This window comes from Myotis davidii, unplaced genomic scaffold, assembly GCF_000327345.1.
Source record: "Myotis davidii unplaced genomic scaffold, ASM32734v1 scaffold481, whole genome shotgun sequence".
Classification (NCBI taxonomy): Eukaryota; Metazoa; Chordata; class Mammalia; order Chiroptera; family Vespertilionidae; genus Myotis; species Myotis davidii.
In genome coordinates, this window is record NW_006291201.1 from 422,437 (window position 1) to 432,620 (window position 10,184).

Here is a 10,184-nt window from a genome sequence, read left to right on the forward strand (position 1 = left end):
CTAATAAAAACTATTAAAAACAAACAAACAATAACAACAACAACAACAACCTCTACAGTGAATAAATGAGTACTCTCAAAAGGATAGACTGGGACATTACTCTTAGAGAATCTTATCTCACATTAACTCATCACAGCAAAATGACCATTGGTTCTGAGTGACACAGCCCACACAACAGAGACAGAGGATTCCCTATATTCATAAACCAGCAAAGAAAGCTAGCAAAGAACATCAGCAACCAAAGTTACATTACAGACAGACAGACAACTCTCAAAATTCAAACCCTGAATTTCTGTCTGCTGATGCGTTGAAATTCCTGCAATCCCTGCCATGGAGGTTCAGCTTGCCCACAAGCAGCTGGGCTCCCAGCAAAGCGGGAATTGCCCCATCCTTAAATTAACCCAAACAACAAAGAGACATGAAGCAACAATCAACAAAGACATTCTTACATATAATATTTATAGGCGCACACAACCTACAGATAAGCTTCACACCGAGCTCCTTGTCTGTAGCCACAGACATCACAGAATGCCCTGCATAAATAATAAAACAAAACAAAACACCACAGCAGAGCAATGTCTCTAGTCCCAGAGGGGATCAGGCTAAGGGATAGGAGACCCAGCCAAGGACTGCTGGAGGTCCCTTGCCAACTGGAGCTGATCAGGCTCAGGAAGATGAGGCAGTACAATGCCTTCCCTGCCACCACAGTACACTCAGTACACTCAACACATGATTCCTTACATAGAAGTCCAGACAGAAGCAGACACTGCTTCTCGTGCCATACAAACACACTTGATTCCTCCTACGAAAGCGCTTGATTCAATTTACGTGTTCGGTGAGATGACGGGAATTATTGAGGCTGTGGCTGGGACTCAAAACAGGAAAATTCCTGGCAGCGCTGCAAATAAGACTCCAGGCCTCAGATACAGGAACCCCCAGTCCAGGCAGCAAGCGGGATCCCTGGTACTCATCCCAGGGGATTCCTTGCTTACATCCCTTCGTGGTTGCCAGAATATGTAAGTGGACAAACAATTGGTCCATGCTGCCTGTCTACTTGAGCCAATGAAGCAGAGATAGGGTTGAATCATAAATGAGCATTTAGTCCAAAACTGCCGGCACCAGCAGTATGGGAGAGCAGCAGTTTAGCCACAGAAATCTGCTCTGCAGCTCACCATAAGTCAGGGGCTTATATAGCAAAAACCCAAAGGAAAAGTAGGCAAAAGGGCAATTTACAGAGATGCAAATGAACTAGGGGTCTTCAAAGTGTTTAGTGATATGCAAGGGCTGAGGTTACATGGGCAAATAGTCAAAGGGAGTGCCGAATGGACAATTAACAGGTAAGCAGGCTGGGGCTCCACAAAGGCCTGCAGGGATGCCAAAAGGGCTGGGGATCTTCAAAGGGCTAGAGATTCTGATTTCTGCAGCAAAGTTGTTCATCTTTCCATGATAATAGGCAGCTCCAAATAGGGAGGAAAGGCTGCATCTCCAGGTCAGCTCCAGCCAGGGTAGAGGTGCCTTCTTTAATCAGAATAAAACAATCATGGTGAACAGAGCATGATTGATATTTCTTTCAATACTAGCTGGTTCCCCAAATCGTATTGCTGCACCCTTTCATTTCAAAGGACAAAGGTTCATTTAACAACTATACCTTGTGTGCCTACTGTGTGCCAGGCACTGTTGTGAGCTCTGGGAAAACAGCAGTGAACAAGAGACAAACATTCCTACTCTCCCTTCCTATGGTTCCATACATTTCAGTGTATGGAAGACTGGATTAATTGGATGTTTTACAAATATGCACAAATTAAAGAAAGGTGAAGAGAGTAGATTACAGAAAAGGAAAGGGAAGAGGGAAAAGAACCATGTGAGTAGTAGCCTTTCTTGTTTTCAGGTCAGTTCATTAGTCTCAGATGTCTCTTTATACCAGGTATGGCTTCTGCCTTAAAGCCAGTGCCCCAATCAACATAAACTGATGAACAAAAATACGGCCAGAGACAAGGTAGCACTGAATAGACCATCCAACCTCAGAGAGAAGGCTGGGGGCAGGGGGAAGGTGGTTAGAGATCAACCAAAGGATGCGTATGAATGCATATTAGCATAACCAATGGACACAGACACGGGGGCAGTGAGGGCTTGCCCGTGGGGGTGGGAGTGGCAGGGGGGTTTTCAATCTGGGGAAGGGGCATACTTTAAACAATTTAAATAAATAAATAGATAGATAGATAGATAGATAGATAGATAGATAAATAAATAAATAAATAAATAAATAAATAAAGCCAGTGCCCCAAGGGCCCAAATTCCTGCAGTTTCAAACACCTGGCAGCTTCAGCTCCCAAATTTCTTTTACATTTGAAGAGGTTTTCTTTGTAAAGCTCCAATTGTTGGAAAAGACATGGGCATACTAAGTAGATGCCAACACACTCAAGATTTTGCTTCTAGAAACCAGATCACCTCTTGACTACAAAACCAATCTGTATCTCAGTGTTCCTTCTCTCCTTCCCCACTGCTCCAAAAAACCTATCACAACCTTTAGTCCAGGCTAATAATCCTACTCGGAATATGCTACTCTCTAAAGTTCAATCCAACCTGGTATCCCCATTAACAAATCCTTCTTTTGCTTTGGGAATATCACCTAACCTCTGGGAGTTGCAGGGTTTTTCCCTGTGTAAAGTAACAGGATTTACTGGCAATGTATGCTAACTGCTTAATGCTTGGTACACAATATGGGACCACTGTATTACGTTCACCAATTCACACAACAAATATTTATTGAAGCCCTAGATGCTGTTCTATGAATGGAGACATCAATAGTGAACAGACAAAGCCCCTGGCATTACTAAGCTTATATTCTGGTGGGAAGAGGCACTAATAAGTAATTACATTTTCTGGTATGTCAGATAATAATAATGCTATGAAGACAAAGAAAGCAGGAAGTAAAATAGGCAATATTGGAGGGTATTGTAATTTTAAATGTGCTGGTCTGAGAAGATCTCACTTTAGAAATAACATTTATATAAAACATAAAAGCCCTAACCGGTTTGGCTCAGTGGATAGAGCGTCGACCTGCGGACTGAAGGGTCCCGGGTTCGATTCCGGTCAAGGGCATGTACCTTGGTTTCGGGCACATCCCCAGTTGGGGGTGTGCAGGAGGCAGCTGATCGATGTTTCTCTCTCATTGATGTTTCTAACTCTTTATCCCTTTCCCTTCCTCTCTGTAAAAAATCAATAAAATATATATTTTTAAAAAACATAGAAGAGGTGATGGAATGAGCTATGAGGAGAGGATTCGGACAGAGGGAACAACAAGAGAAAAGAGAATGCCTATTTTCTATTGGAGAAACAGCAAGGAAGGCAGTATGGCTAAAGAGTAGATGAGGTCCAAAAACTAAAATGGAAGGCCATTGTAGAGATTCTAGTTTTGATCCAAGTGAGGTAGGGAGACATTGTAGGTTTTTTTAAAAATTTAAATTCTTTATTATTTAAAATATTACATAAATCTCCTTTTTCCCCCATTGACCATTCCCTGGCCTCCCTCACCCCCCAGCCCATGCTCTTACCACCACCCCACATCTGTGTCCATTGGTTATGCTCATATGCTTGCATAGAGGACTTTTGGTTGATCTCTTACTCCCTCACCCTCTGCCTTCCCTCATAGGTTGGACAGTCTGTTTGATGCTTCTATGACTCTGATTCTATTTTTGTTCATCAGTTTATGTTGTTCATTATATCCCACAAATGAGTGAGATCATGTGATATTTATCTTTCTCCAACTGGCTTATTTTGCTTAGCATAATGCTCTCCAGCTCCATCCATGCTGTTGCAAATGGTAAGAGTTCCTTCTTTTTTACAGCAGTGTAGTATTCCATTGTGCAGATGTACCACTGTTTTTAATCCACTCATCTACTGATGGGCATTTAGGCTGTTTCCAAATCTTAGCTATTGTAAATTGTGTTGCTATGAACATAGGGGGGCATATGCTCTGATTGGTGTTTCTGATTTCTTGGGACATATTCCTAGAAGTGGGATTACTGGGTCAAATGGGAGTTCCATTTTTAATTTTTTGAGGAAACTTGAAATATGAGCATCTTGAAAGGGTGTGAGGACATATGTTTGAGCCCAGAAGAGTGGAGTATAACACACATGGTAGGAAATATTTTTGTGTTAAATCAATAAATGACCTTGTTACTATAGGCTAGAAATCACCATTTGACCCAGCTCCAGGGATGTCTAGAAGAGAAGCCAGTAAGAATATTCTCCAGTGTTTGACAGAACTTAGCTTCAGGGTTACTCTGGTTTTGTGTTTCTGTTTGTTTATTTCCCAAGGAGTATGTGGGAGTGGGATGGAGGAGTAGGGAGGTAGGAGAGGGAGGTAGACAGGCAGGGAGGTTTGGCCTTTATTTGACTGAAAATTTTGATTTTTTTTCCTTCACCAAGAGATTAATCAGAGAGGTAACCTCACTGCAGGAAGCAGAGTGGCTAGCAGCAGGAGTGAAACCCCATAGGAAGATCAGGGCTCAGGCCAACCAAAATAGGCATTCTCTTTTCTTAGTGCCACCAAGGAATTATCTTTTAGTTTTTTTGAGATTTAGAGGCATTAGTCAAATGAGGTCTCTGTGAGACCCCTTCCCCTTTCTCCACTGCCTAGCTCTGGGCTGATTCCCACAGATGAGGTTAATTGTAAGGCTTGATAATGAATGTGAAAGTGCTTTATAAACAGCACAATCCACACGTGGTAGTCTATGGGGATCTGGGTGAGCCTTTACTTTAGCAGGCTCAATGCTTGGGAGACTCTCACAGCCTGGTAAATATTTTTTTTTAAGCCTAGTCTGGCCTCTCAGAGCTGCCAGAGTAGGCCAGGACTACTCTCCATCTCCCTATTCTCCCCCAGTTCCCTAGTCCAGATTTCAGCCTAGTTCAGCCTCTGCAGGGCAGGAGTCTCTTTGTACTATGGATTTTGGCTTCAGTTGTTAATCATTGGGCCCTCTCTACTACTGGGAGAGAGATAAGAAATGCATATTAAGGCCCTCTGACTGATATGGTAACTGAGGCTAAGAGTAGGGCAGGGACTTACCCAAGGCACTCAATAGTAAATGATCTGTGGAAGTTGAATTTAAACCCAAGAAACTCTATGAGGTGTTTTACCATTCTACTTATTTCAGCCTCAGTTTCCAACTGAAAAATGGGACCGACAGTAGAAATCACTCTATACATGTGTTGGAAATATTCAGTGTATCAGTGGTGTGCTCAACAAATGGCCATTATTACTGCCATCCACAGAGTTATATTAAAAATAAATAATGTTGATATGAACATTATTTTACATGCCTTTTTATGTATATGCCTAAATGTGAAATTGTTGGGTCCTAGAAGAGGTATGTGTTTAGATTTAGGAAATAGTACCAAATAGTTTTCCAAAGTTTTTATACCAATATGCCATATTTTTCCATGTATAAGATGCTATTCTTTTCTAAAATCATTAAACTGAAAATCGTGGGGTGTCTTATACTTGGAAGTCAGCCAAGGAGGGAGCCGCACTGGTGCGTAGCTGCCCATACCTTGTCAAACAGGCTTCCTGCTATCACCAGCCTTATTGTTACTGACCTCAGCTGATGCTGTAATTGGAGGTGGAGGTGGAGAATGCACAGATGCAACGGGGACCTAAGGGTTCTGAGCCCATAAAAATGTCAAAAAATAAAAAAGATAAATTCTGGTAAGCAATTGTCTTAAAAAAAGATATACTGGTAAGCGATTGTCTTACTCTGCAAAATTCAAACTGAATGTAATCAGCTATGCAAAAGAGCAAGACACAGAGCTGCAGAGAGACAATTTGGACCTCCTCCCACTGAGTGTATGATCAGACAGTGGAGAAAAGAGGAAGAACAACTCCTTAAGAAGCCAAAAAAGAAGGCCTTAAGAGAAAAACCAGCAAAATGGGCAAACTTGGAGCAGAGGCTTAAGACATGGATCATAGAGCAACACCAGAGTAGCCTATGTGTGTCAACCAACCTTATTCAATGTCAGGCAAGAATGTTTGCAATGAACACTGTTGATTTTACAGGAAAGGCAAAATGGTACTTCAATTGCATGAGGAGAGAAGGGTTGGCCATGAGAACATGAACAAAGTTAGCTCAGAAAATGCCACCAGTTTTATGAGGATGATCTCACATATATAGACAGTGACTCAGAAGACAGCAATGATACAATAGAAGTTGAAGAAATTGATATGTCTGAAACTAATCGTGATGAAAAAGAGAGCAGCGATGCAACAGAGGCAGAATAAAGTGATATGCTGCATAATATCATAGTAAATATTACCTGTGGTAATTACTGAATAAAAATGTGTTCTGTTTTATGTTTAAAATACTGATTTCTAATTTTGGTTTGGAAAAGTGGGGGCATCTTATACATGGAGGCGTCTTTTTTTAAAAAAAAATATATATTCTATTGATTTTTTTACAGAGAGGAAGGGAGAGGGATAGAGAGTTAGAAACAACGATGAGAGAGAAACATCGATCAGCTGCCTCATGGAGGCGTCTTATACACGGAAAAATATGGTACATTTCTGGTAGCAATATCTGAGAGTTCTAATTTCTCTACATCTGTGCCAAAGTTTGGAATTCTTAGTCTTTTTCATTTTAGCCACTGTCAATTCTCTTTATATAGTAATCATTCCTTTGTTTTACATATATATGTGCACGTATTTCATCTATTACTAATGGTTCCAATAACCCAGCACTCTAACCACTGAGAAACTGGCCAAGACACTATGCATATTCTAGATATGTCCTTTATCACATATGTGTTTTGCAATATTTTCCACCAGTATGTTACATATCTTGTTATACCTACTAAGATAGTATAAAGTATAAGAGTTTTTGCAACCAATAGATGAAATACGAGAGTTTTAGTTTTCATTGCTTCAATGTATACATATTTCATCTATTTTTGCTTAGTGTTCATTTTACTTATATTATTGTTTATATTTTTGTTTGTTGGTTTGTTTTTTTCAACATTGTTATTGTGGTAAAATATACATAACAAAATTTGTCATTTTAACCAGTTTTATTATTTTATTACTTTTAATTTAATGACTTTTTATCAAAAAAGGCAGATTTATTATTTGTACACATTTGTTGTAGAATGTTATTTTTTTATGAGAGGTGATTGAAAGGTGAACATGGTGGATTAGCATGGTGGTGCATGGGCAGGCTAAATAGTCATCTCAGACGGTGGTTTAAGAAAAGCTGAATTTATTTAGGGAAACAGGATGGGGGATGAGATATCCAAAGGAAAGGGCTGCACAGCACAGTGCCAAGGGGACATTGGGTTGATGATGGCAGCCAAAATATATTGCAACAATGAAACAAGGAAGGGCATAGAAGAAGCAACAGGAGAGCCTAGGCTGAGCTGCTCTGGCTCACTGAGAAGTGAGAGAAAAGAGGGCCTTGGAGACAGGCTCAGGGTGTAAGCCCCAGACAAGCTGCTGCTGCCCATTGCTTCCTTGGTTGCAAGTCTCATGGGGTCCCATAGAGGTTGGGGGATACCTGCCAGTTGGGGAATGGCATGGACATGCTCCTGGGAGGGAGAGAGCAAGCTGGGGCCTTTTTCCTAAGCATATTTACCTCTCTCTTGCAGGTGGAAATCTTAAGGGTGGTCTCAGGGAAGGGTCTTAATATAATATTCATCAGAATTCCAGGTGTGCTCTTTCAGGGTCATGGTCTCCATTGGTTGGTCAGTGCCAAGGCAGGGGGTCATTAGTCAATGTAGCTGGTCCTGAGGCAGTCCCAGTATCACTTGCCTGGTTTTGCTGCTTTTCTGAGCCTAGAGCTGAAATACAACTGAAACCTAGATCTTATCTTTAGGGAGGAAAAGGTCAGGGGATCAAAACACATGACCAGTGATATGCTAGGGAAGATAGGTTACCCTGGGGGCAAGGTTCTTGTTTTCCCAGTTTTGCCCCTTGCTAGGCATCCAGGACTTGCTCTGGGGGTTAAGTGATGCTATGTTTACTTTAAGAAGTGAGAATGGGGATGGAAGTAGCTGTTAGCAGGAAATAGGTTAGGGAATTTGAAAGACTTTTCATCTTTTTCTATTGGTCTTTATGTTATGGTTTAATTTAATTATTGTAACTTTATATAGTGTAGTTCCAAAACCTCTTCATATTCAAGCGTAAGTATCCAAATTCTAAAGCCAAATACAAATAACTTTCAAATAATTAGCTATATCATTGTTTCACTCCAGATTTGTCATAATCAAGAATGTGTTGTGTTCTATATTGGATTCTCCTCTCTAGTATCAACCATTTCTTTATATCCCAACATTAAATTCTATACATTTTATAGAAAAGATGTTAAATCTCAATGAAGCCAACTTTACATCATTAACATGACTATAAAACGAGGCAAATTGTTTGACAAACTCAACCAGAACTAGTTCATCCAACTGGATGTTGTCCCTTATAAGAGTAGACTTGCCGAAACCGGTTTGGCTCAGTGGATAGAGCGTCAGCCTGCGGACCAAAGGGTCCCAGGTTCGATTCCGGTCAAGGGCATGTATCTGAGTTGCGGGCACATCCCCAGTAGGAGATGTGCAGGAGGCAGCTGATCGATGTTTCTCTCTCATCGATGTTTCTAACTCTCTATCTCTCTCCCTTCCTCTCTGTAAAAAATTAATAAAATATATTTTTTTTAAAAAAAGAGTAGACTCATGGAGGCAGATACCATAGCCATGGTGAACTTGTAATCTGCATTGGGCTGCTGCAACTAAATAAGCACATATATAGTATTTCTAATGACCTGCTCTGTCTTTAGACCAGTAATGTTTCTATATATTAGTTTCCATTGCTTCAATGTATATGAGTAAATATTTCTTGAGTATCTATTATGAGCCAGGCAAGGAGATACAGCAGTAAATAAGGAAGATTAATCTCTGCCAAAAAATCATGAAATTTACATTCTAGTGGGGGAAGACAATGTATTTTTGTCATATCCTTAACAACTCTGTTAGCATATTTCATGAGAATTATTGAAAAAGGAATCCTTAAGGAGAATATGCTCAGAAGGAATACTTGCTGCCCCTATTTCACTCACAGTTACAATTCTGGGAGCAAGACTGAATATGATTCCACAGATGCATTATAGCTACACAGAAGTAAAGATGGATATTCACAATACTATTGAGTGAACATTTTAACCAGTTTTAGATGTACAGTTCAGTGGCATTAAGTACAATTATATTATTGTATGATCATCATGAACATCCAGGATGTTTTCATTTTTTACAACCAAAACTCTGTACCAATTAAACAAAAACTCCTATTCTCACCTGCTTCTAGATCCTAGCAACAACCATTCTACATTCTGTCTCTTCATAGAGACTACTCTAAACACATCATATAAGTGGAATCATACAGAATTTACCTTTTTGTGTCTGGATTATTTGATTTAGCATAAGGTCTTCAAGGCTGACCTATGTTGTAATATGTGTCAGAATTTCCAGGAAGGTACTGGAAATATTGAGGGGAACATTTTGTAAGATATACAATTGTCCAATCACTATGTTATGCATGAAACTAATACAAAATAATATTGAATATAAACTGTAATTTAAATAAATAAATAAATGCAAAAAATCATTCTTTTCTAAAGCTGAATAATGACATTTTGTTTATTCATTTATTTGTCAATGGACATTTGGACTGTTTACACTTTTTCACTATTGGAAAATGCTGCTATACTCTTGAGTAGAAAAATATCTGTTTGAGACCCTGCCTTCAATTCTTTTGGTTGTACATCCAGAAGTGGAATTGCTGGATTATATGGTAATTCTATGTTTACTTCCCTCCCACCCCTCCACCCGCCATGATACTGTTTTCTGTAGTGTCTGCACCATTTTACATTCCTCAGCAATAGATAAAGTTTCAAATTTCTCCACATTCTCACAGACACTTGCTATTTTCTGTTTTTATTTTTTATAGTAGCTACTAGTAGCCCGGTGCACGAAATTCATGCACATTAAGAGGGAATTAATTGCCCTAACCGGTTTTGCTCAATGGATAGAGCATTGGCCTGTGACTCAAGGGTCCCAGGTTCGATTCTGGTCAAGAGCATGTACCTTGGTTGCAGGCACATCCCTAGTGGGGAGTGTGCAGGAGGCAGCTGATCAATGTTCCTCTCTCATTGATGTGT